Source organism: Dermacentor variabilis, chromosome 11 (assembly GCF_050947875.1).
Source record: "Dermacentor variabilis isolate Ectoservices chromosome 11, ASM5094787v1, whole genome shotgun sequence".
NCBI lineage: Eukaryota > Metazoa > Arthropoda > Arachnida > Ixodida > Ixodidae > Dermacentor > Dermacentor variabilis.
In genome coordinates, this window is record NC_134578.1 from 43,580,779 (window position 1) to 43,590,988 (window position 10,210).

The 10,210-nt window shown below is 47.8% G+C and overlaps 1 non-coding gene across 1 annotated transcript; it reads right to left on the reverse strand.

Moving 5' to 3' along the window:
* Positions 1–8,078: 8,078 nt before the first annotated feature.
* TRNAL-CAG (transfer RNA leucine (anticodon CAG)) lies at positions 8,079–8,162 on the reverse strand. Its single transcript has one exon. It is a non-coding gene; the product is annotated as a tRNA-Leu (tRNA).
* Between the last annotated feature and the right edge of the window lie 2,048 nt (positions 8,163–10,210).

Below are 10,210 nucleotides of genomic sequence, written 5' to 3' on the forward strand. Positions count from 1 at the left end.
TGTTATTTTTGTCGGACGTAATGTGACTGCCTTTAGCTAGCTGGCGGATTTTCATCCGACATGCGTACCTTTTCTCGTCTGATAAGGCTCGTTTCGTTGGAATTTCTCCCGCCCACAACTTCTCAGACCTCGATCTCACAAGTGCTGCTTTGTATTTTTCTGTGTCCATCCTTACCACTTCAGTTTTCACTTTCTTTAATTCGCTAACGTACACACCAGGCTTGACACTTTCCATGCTATTAAAAATTTCCAGTTGCTTGCGAAGATTTGTTTCTGCTTGTTTAAGCTTTTGTCTAATGTCACTACTTCTTTCAACGGCCAATGTTTTGACTTTGTTGAAGTTCTTCCCATTGAACGGCTAAGCTTATTGGCTTGGCTGAAGTCTGGTTTTCTAGTTCCTTCCCTACAGCATCGACAAAAACATCGTCATGCAACAACTGCGCATTCATTTTCCAAAGATCCCTGTTAAAGGTCTGTTTACTTTGTCTTTTTTCGAACGTGGCAGTTACCAAGCAGTGATCGCTGCATGCTACAGCTTGCACATCATATTCACAACATAACGGCACTAATTCGGCTGACACGTATAATCTATCTCATCGAGCGTGGCTATCACACTGGAAGTGGGTAAATCGCGGGCGAGACCCACTGGCAAAAACACTGCCCACACATTCCAGGTCGTAATTGTGCACCACACCGTTCAGATAGTCAGCACTCTTATCGCGAACGCGTGAACATTTTGCTAGATCTTCAGCTTTGCATACACACTTAAAATCCCCCAGCAGTATTACCATCTTGGAACAGTTTACGTAGACTTCAAGACGCTCAAAAAAAGATCGCCGGTCCGTTTCAATATTCGGCGCATAGATACAAATAGCACGGTAATCCACATCACGAAAACAAAAGTCAGCCACTAGGAGACGCCCAGTTTCACACGAAAACACTGACTGCACACAAATGCCAAAATTATTTTGTAGGAACATAGCGGAGCCACCTGATCCACCAACCACGTGACAAACGCACACGTCAAAGTGAGTATGAAAATTGGACACCATTATGTCGGTCAGCTCATGGCTCTCAATTTTCGCTTCTTGGATTCCTACTATATGTAAGTCATTACCCATGAAGAGACGACTTAGCTGACATTGCCGCCTTCTTGCACTGAGCCCTCGTACATTTAATGTAGCTACACGTAGCGCTCCTTTGATATTAACCACCATGGTAGAGTCGTGCTCATCACAGTTACACAAGGATGAGCGCTCATAAAGGTGTGCCGATTACCACGTTGAATGCCTATAAAGGAGACGCAGCTAGACCTTCCGGAAAGGGCACTCAAGTGGAACTTCGGCCCCGCTTCCTGGCAAGGTTCTAAGAAATTATCGCTCAGGATGACGGCCGTTGCATTCACCAATCCCCAACACCACTCAAGCTAGACAGTACGGAATTACGGAGGCGGTTTACCCGCCTGCCGTGTATCGATCGTAATGTTCAGCCGCGGCTTCAAGGTCGACCTTCTTATACCTGACGCTTTAGGCGGTGGCTCGTCTCCGCCGCTGCCGTACCGTCTCGCCATCCGGCTAACGGTCTGGTTGTGGGGCCGTTTCCCCATCGGTTGGCTAGTTGGGCCTGTTAGGATGTCCATGCCTTCAGGTTCAACGAGGCAGGAGTTCGCCTCCGTCTCAGGTGGGGTTTTCACTTCACCATTCGGCATGGCCGCAATGCCCTCTGCAGTCGCTTATAGGTGTCCTTTGGCGACAGCCTGAGCGATTTGTTTCTCCTCCTGTTCAAGCCATACCGCCGACTTTGCCACGACGTCAGCTGTTTCACTCTCCGCGGACGGCGTGTCTTCTATGTCCGCCTCGTCCATGAGTAGGGCAGAGTTGTCCTCGTTGCCCAAGGGTGCGGTCAGGCTAGCGTACGTCCGCTCGCACTGACTGTCGTCATGACCGAAGCGTCGGCAGACACCACACCGTGAAATACGGCACTCGCGACGAATGTGGCCCGTGCCGCGGCAGCGTAGGCAGAGAGGAGCCCTGCCCAGCACAACCACAAGAGCCAGTTCCCCGGCGACGCTAACCTGATGCGGCAGGTCATCGAGCTTTACGCCAGGCTTAAACTTCAGCGTAACTGGCCTTGTTGTTGAGTCCTTATCAGCCACGCTGTGAACCCGCAAGCGCTCGCGGACGACGTCCGTGACATTTCCAAATGGCGCGAAGGCAAGACGTACGTCCTCGTCAGGAACGCTGGGCAGCAGCCAATGCACTTTCAGGCGTACGTCCTGGTTGGCGGGGTCAATGACGAGACACCGGCCCTTTTTGACCTGCAGCTCTCCAACGCTGACGATCTTTTTCACCGCGTCGCTGTCCTTGAAGGTCACGGCCCACACATGGCTCATACGGTAGGCCCCGAGAGCAGCCACTTCCGGTAGGAGCGATAGCTGAACGAGCGCATCGCGAAAATCTTCCACCCGGCATGGTCGGGCCCTGATATCACAGTGTAGGAAAACCGTATTGAAATCAAAACGCACTGTTGGCATACTAGGCAAAACAACTTGATACTCGTTGTCCGAGGCAGAAATCCCGTTACCGCGGCCCATCTGGGCCGCTGAAGCCGCTCCTACGGAGCCCATGAAATACACATCCGTCACGCTGGGTGGCCGGAAGTGGAATCCTCGGCCATCCTGACTGGACGCATCAAGAGCGGAAGGTGCAACTGAGCCACCTGTACTTTAGCATTCCGTTTTCAAGAAAATAGGAAAAGGAAAGACATGAAGCCATACCTCCTCTTTTCTATTAAAGTGAGACAAGAGGTAAAAAAAAGAATTGTCAGAAGTGGGATTCGCACCTACGCCCAGAAGACCGGACTGCGACCTGAACAAAAGCCCTGTTGGCAGACTAGGCAAAACCACTTGATACTCGTGGTCCGAGGCAGAAATCCTGTTACCTGTTTATGTGTTCCCGGCCTAGGACCGCTCGGCCATCCTGACCTTTTTCTTTATTGCCTGTTTGCAGCAAACACCATGAACACATTCAAATGCTAAAAGATGTCAACCACACTTTGGCTAACATTATATATTAAAATCGCTTCAGCTTGATCAGATCACCGAGAATAGCCACCCACTCCGGAGGCTCACTTTGGGCACGATATATTTCCGGAATATACGCGACACTTTCGGTGGGGTTTAGTCTTGCCGGACAGGTATCGACATCCGGGTGTCGCACTGCCATTCTCGTTTTCCACAGACTGTGGAGGCCAAGGAGCACGAACATATCGTACGGAACTCCTCCTCCTTATCGGTTGGCAAATATCGAAAACCAAGAGGTGTTATCGGTAATTATTTTTTAAGTGTACGTTGTAAGACATCCCAATTAAATACTGGATTCCAGCAATCGATTAAAACCTGTTTGATGGTGTCTGGCTTTTTACAAAGTAAGCAGTTTACTGTCCATGGCACATATATTCATTTTTCGTCTAATCATGTTTTTACGGGTAGCGTGTTTGTGTGTAGCTTAAAAAAACGTTATTTGAGATGGTCTACTTGGCATTTTTTCACCTGTTTCAGTACATCATCTCTTGGCCTCCCCAGTTTAGAGACCTGTACAATGGTATTGGCCACATTGTGTCAACTAACTCTTTATAGAATGTTTTTCTGGTCACAGAGAACAGATATTCCATGGAAAACCGCGCACGCAACATATGAAGTGACTCAACCACTTCGCGCAAAATTCCCCTAATACTTCCTCCCTTCACATCACTGGTCGTTGCAACATATTGCTGTAGTGCGTTTCCCAAACGGACTTGAATTACTGTGCGCAAAAAATCATTTGTCTGATCACGAAAAAAAGAAAACGCGACACAATTTCTCTGATAAACAAATGCGACAGGCCTAGCCGAGCACTGCGGGCTGAACGAAACAAGTTCGTGCTGCCTACCCTCTCCCAACTATAAGCCCATATGAATACGGCAAGAACATGATGCATTTCTTGCACGATGAACGTCACATTGATGAGACTTGCCTAATATACCACACTTTCACTACTAAATAAAAGGATGCACAGACAAGCGCGTACAAACATTGACAAATCTCGGCCAAGCGAAGCCTATGGTTTTTCACTCATTTTATCAGCTTCTTCGGACTAATACTCTGCGGTATCATTATAGTGCTCGAGCGGTACACCCAAGTACTTAGTTGGCGTTGTTGACCACCGGATGTTTGCAAAGCGGGCTGGTATAATGTCCCAATGACCGTGCGATATACCGATGTTCTTTTCCCAATTGATCTAGGATCCAGATGGTTCACAGTATTTCTTTACAAGACGTACACCTTCAAGAACGCTCACACGATCCTCGCAGAAGATTGCGATGTGATCAGCGCTTGCCAGTACCTTGACTTCAGAAAGGTGTAGCTGAAATCCTCGGACGTTGTCATTGCGTATCACTGCTAAACAGAAAGGCTCGAGGTACAATGCAAAAAGCAATGTATACTTAGTGGACACCCTTGTCTAAGGGAAGAACTTAGTGAAAGCTTTTCGCTGAAGGTCTGATTAATTATAATCTGTGTCGTGCTTTGGTCGTAGGCCATTTTGATGCCATCTAAAATTACTTTCTCTACGTTAACATATTCCAAAACAAGAAGAGCATCGTGGGACACACGGACGAAGGCTTTCGCCAGATCGAGTGCCAACAATGCAATGGGTCTAGCGAAAACGTTGCATCACTCTAGAACGCTTCGCGCTACGTGGCTGTTTGTAGTAACAGTGCAGCCTTTTATGCCGCGAGTTTGATGCGGACTGACAAGATTTGTAATGACTGTTTGAAGTCTCTTTGCCAATACCTTCATGAGTATTTTATAATCGGTATTTGTAAGGCTAGTGGGCCTGTATGCACCAACCGATAAAAGCGCCCTGTGGGTCATCTGTTTTCGGTATTAAAACCATGTGTGCACTTCTGAAAGAAAGTGGCAGTCGCTTACTTTTATGGGCCTCAGTGTATACATGCTGCAACACTTGAGCAAGCCCAGGTGCAAATGCCTTATAAAAGGCGGCTCCTAAGCCATTGGGACCCGGTGATTTGCCGGCAGGACGTTCTTCGACCGCGTGTTCTATTTCTCGCACGCTTATCGGTTCCTCGAGACTGGCTTTTACCTCATCATCAATGCGCGGCATAAAATTCACGAAACTTGCTTCAAACTCAGCTCCCACGTGCATTGGGACGCCGAACAGCTTGCGGTAATGCTCGGTAAAGGCCTGTTCAATCATATTCGAGACGGAAGTAACCTCATTCTGATAATTAATCTGTCCTATTTCATTTTTCCTTGCGTACCTCTTTTCATCGGCAATAGCGCGTTTGTTCGGCGTTCCATGAAGTCGCAGTATTTCCGTCTGTTCCCGAATAAACATTGCTTTATATTTTTCCGTGTCGATAGCTTCCATCGCACTTTTAACTGTTCTAATTCCTTCACTAAATTTTCCAGGTTCCGCACTGTTCATGAAAATCAGAAAATAGAGTTCCTTCTGGAGCTCATTTTCTTTCATTTTTTTCATTGTATTGTCTAACAGTTCCTACTTCAATTGCAACCATTTTCACGCGAACCTTAAAGTCTTCCAATACTTCTGCCCAAGGTACACTCTCATTACTCAACATGTTTTTAATTTCGCACTTTACATCGTTTATAAATTTGTCATCACTTAGGTGTTTTTCGTTAGATTTCTAATGTGCCCAATCGAACTGCGGCTTTTTTGAAAGGCACCGAGTGCAAAACGCACTATACTGTGATCGCTAAAGGACACCGACTGCACAACATAGTTATCGCATAGAGGCACAAGATCTAACGACATGTAAGCTCTGTCAAGTCGTGCTTGGCTATCTCGTTGATGGTGTGTGAATTGCGGCTGCAAAGTACTGGCCTAAAGGTGACCAACGTCTTCTAGGTTGTAATTGCTTACTAAAGTGTTCAAAAACACTGCACTCTTGTCCCGCGGAAATTTACCTTTAGCGCGATCTCCTGCATGACACACACAATTAAAGTCACCAAGATGATATACTTGTCCCCAACGAAGGTACGCTTCGAGATTAAAAAAAACGACATCTTTCATTGATATCATTTGGCGCATATACACATATAATCCTCCATTGTGATCCATTAAAAGAAAATTCAAGAACAATAAATCGCCCACTTTTGCTCTCTGTAACCATACCTTTATTTATACCAATACCCCTTCGAATCAAGACAGCGCATCCCCTAGACGTGCCGACAGCGTGACATGTGCATATGCTATAATATGTTCTAAGAGGTGTTACTATTTTGTTCGTTTGCTCCTCGCTTTCAACTTTCGTCTCTAGCATAGCTATAATATCGAGTTCATTTTCAACCCATAGTCGGCTGATCTGGTACTGCCTCCGCCTTGCAGGGAGGCCGCGTACGTTAAGAGTAGCAACCCGTATTCCCCTCTTCAAATCCATTGTTAATAAGCGGGAAACGTAGTCACAAGAAAACGTATATAATCACACGTAGCACTTATAGGTCTAGTTATAGTTTCGTCTACAAGTGCTACCGGACAGAGCAGTTCTTTCGCGACACATTGAAGTGCAGTCCACAAAAATACCTTGCTTGAGCAGCAGCTGACCTCCCCGACCCTTCGGTAGCGATGGGCCCTCGCAAGCTCGCGTCTGAGTGCCTTTGCAGGCACAAGTCCCTACGGCTTAGGCGTCGGCGCCGCCGGTCTTTTGTCCGGCCGGATATTCGGCGTCGGCCGTATTGACGGCCGTCGCATTACCACCGACTTTGGCGGCGGTTCCTCGCTGTTTGGTGGGCCAGTTTTCCCGCCGTCGCTTGTTGACTCTTCGTGTGTTCGCTTCCCGACCACCACACTAGCATTGGTAACGTCCATCGCTTCGTCGTCAGCTGATGTCGTAGTCGAGACGGCCGGCGTTTCTTTGGTCGCGGTGTCTTGCTTATGAACATCGAGGGCCGAGCCCTTGCTCACAGGTCGCGTAGGCGATCCTGCCACACCCACCGCCCCGGCAGTCGTTTTCCCCTGCGGTTTTGTTGGTTGTGTCGCTGTGACCTTCGAGTCATTGGCGCTCCCGGCAGAGGCTTCCTCGGCATCCATTTCAACCATAAGAAGTTCAGCGCCTTCATACACAACCGTTGGCCCCGTCACGTTTGCGTATGTCCTCACGCACTGCGACTCGTCATGGCCCTGACGACGACAACGTGCGCAGCGCGGGACGCGGCAGTCGCGCCGGATGTGTCCTGTGCTGCGGCAACGAAGGCAGAGTGGTGCTCTTCCAGGAATCACCACGACAGCTTCCTCACCGGCTATCCGTAACAGATGAGGCACGTCGTCCGCCCCCAAGCACTTCCTCGGCATCAGGTTGATCAGGCGCGTTGAAGAACCTTTATCCTGAAGGCCATGCCCCCGCCACCGCTCTCTGGCCACATCCGTGACTCGACCATAAGGAGCCAGGGCTTCACCAATATCCTCGTCCAGCCCGTTCTGCAGCATCCACTGTAGCTTGAGGTGCATTTCTTGATTTTCAGGGTCGACGACGATGCATAGTCTGTCCTTCACCTTCAAGTCATTTGCCCGTAGCAGTTCTTCCACTCCGTCACTACTTTTGAAAGTCACGGCCCACGCATGGCTCATTCAATACGCCCCTGGGGTGACAAGGTCAGAAAGCAACTTCATGCTTGACAGCATGTCACGGAAGTTTTCCGCCCGGTATGGCCTTGCACGCATATCAGCATGCAAAAATAAAGTATTCGTAACAAGTCGCCCTGTTGGTAGTTGAGGCAGTAGCAACTGATAATCAGAATCCTCGTTGACAAAAAACCTAGACCACGGCCCATCTGGGCCACTGAAGCCGCTCCGACGGAGCTCCTGACAGCCATGTCCGTACATTACAGTGGCCGGAAGTGAAATCCCGGCCATCCTGACGGGACGCATCTAGAGCGGAAGGTGCAACAGAGCTACCCGTACTTTAGCGTTGCTTTTTTAAGAAAAGAGGAAAAGGAAAGACATGAAGCGACACCTACTCTTTTCTATTAACATGAGACGAAAGGTAAAAGAAAGGAGAATTGTCAGAAGTGGGATTCGAACCCACGCCCGGAAGACCGGACTGCGACCTGAACGCAGCGCCTTGGACCGCTCGGCCATGCTGACTGCACGAGTCTAGAGCGGAAGGTGCAACAGAGCCAGCCATATTTTAGCGTTGCGCTTTCCAGAAAAGGGGAAAATGAAAGACATGACGCGCTGCATATTTTCTATTTACATGAGGCGACAGTGAAAAAGAAGAAGCTTTGTCAGAAGTAGGATTTCACCCCACGTCTGGAAGACCGGACTGTGACCTGAACGCAGCGCCTTGGACCGCTTGTCCATCCTGTCAGGATGCTACTAGACTGGACGATGAAACAGAGTCAATCGTACTTTAGGGTTGCGTATTCACAAAAGAGGAAGAGGAAATAGCTTAAGCGCTACCTACTATATTCTTTTTCCATGTGGCGACGATGAAAAAAAAGAATATTGATCTTTATTTGGATTGGAACGCACGCCTGGAAGACCGGTCTGCGACCTTAGCGTAGCGCCATGGACTGCTCGGCTGCCCTTACTCGACCAGACAAGAGCGGAAGGTGGAACAGAGTGAACCGTAGTTAAGCGAGTAGCTTAACCAAGAGCAGCACTATTGCTGTTCTTGGTGATTTGTCACCCAAAACTCCACGTATTCATTGCCGAAATTGTCGTTAGCCTTTTGCATGTCGTGTATACGCCGCGTGTAGACGAATGCAAAAGGTTCAGTGTCACTGCCAACATTGAAATTTCTCTCCGCAGAGTCTCTGAGCCATCTCCTCTCCTCTTCCTGTGTTTTATCATTGCTCTACTCTGATGATTGTTTGAAAGTTTTGCCTGCACGAACGTTTTCCAATGATACAATATTTTTGGGAACATATTCTTGGATGCAATATGCATTTTTGCGAGTGGTGAATGTGGCTTGCTATGTTCACCGGGCTCGGACATATAGATCGCGGCCCAAGTCATTTTGTCTCCATGCCACTGATGTTTCCGCCACCTTGGCTATAAGTTCAGTTATAATGGGAGCACACTGAATTTTATGTTTATATGCTACCTTACGCTAAGCGAAATGTTCCGCATGCGCTACATAAGCCGGTATTTGCGTACTTGCGAAAAGTGAAGACTAACTTTCTGTAAGTCAATCGGGATCACCGGTATGCCAGGTTTCTGCCCGTAAATCAAGAAACAGTACTGTGAGCAAGCGTCCCTATTGAAATCATACAGCTGCATCCGAAAATGAACAGTTTGGGCTTTCGGCAAAACTTGTAATTTCCAATGTTTGTTCCCTGTTGTACTTCTGTCTTGGACCCCTTGCTATAGATTTTCGCTAAGGGCGCAAACAGTTGTTGTAATTACACTGTACGCTTTATGTCAAATAAAATTTGTAATATCGTTACCTAAATATTGCTACGAAGATTTTCGAGGTGTTTTAAACCACCAGCGGGTTTGGGGGAGGTTGCAGCTCAGGAGCTCAAATCTATATTCATTCAACCAATGAACTTTTGCTTCGCTTAAACCAGCACATCGTCCTTTAAGCGGTTTGTAAAATTTTAATGTGAACCGTAAAATCTTGTAACTGAAGGTGCATATTGTCAGTTTATTCTATGAATGCCGAAGAAAAATTCCCCACTATTAAAAAAAAGATATACTTAGGTAGCAATTTGTTTTAATTTATTTTAATTGTATTTCCGGTGCACTACAAGCCAGAGGATGGTGTGGCTCAAGGCATAAAAGACTACCTCGCAATGGCCCTTCCACCCATGGACTGTTTAGCAGTAGCGTGAACAAAAATTTAACAGCAGGTTGCAGAAGCATAGTACGGGCAAATAAACTTGGTACAGCAAAATTAGTGACAAATATTGTGACGCACAAGAAGAAGAACGTAAAATTTGTTCTCAAATCAATGAGGTCCGAGTTCGGCGTCCTTTTGATGGGTCTCGGCACCCGCCGTGGCCTCGGCTCCGAGACCTTGTCTCGAAGCGGCTTCCTCGGCTCGCTGGACGGCTCAGAGTTGTGCTGTCAGGTTCAAGCTGAGCAGTGCGCTCTTCCAGCGCGGGCGAAGGCTGGCGGTGGCAGAGACGGAGGGGTCGGCACTGCTCGACTTGTTAAGTCCTGGCACTCCCATAACATGCAATTAAGTG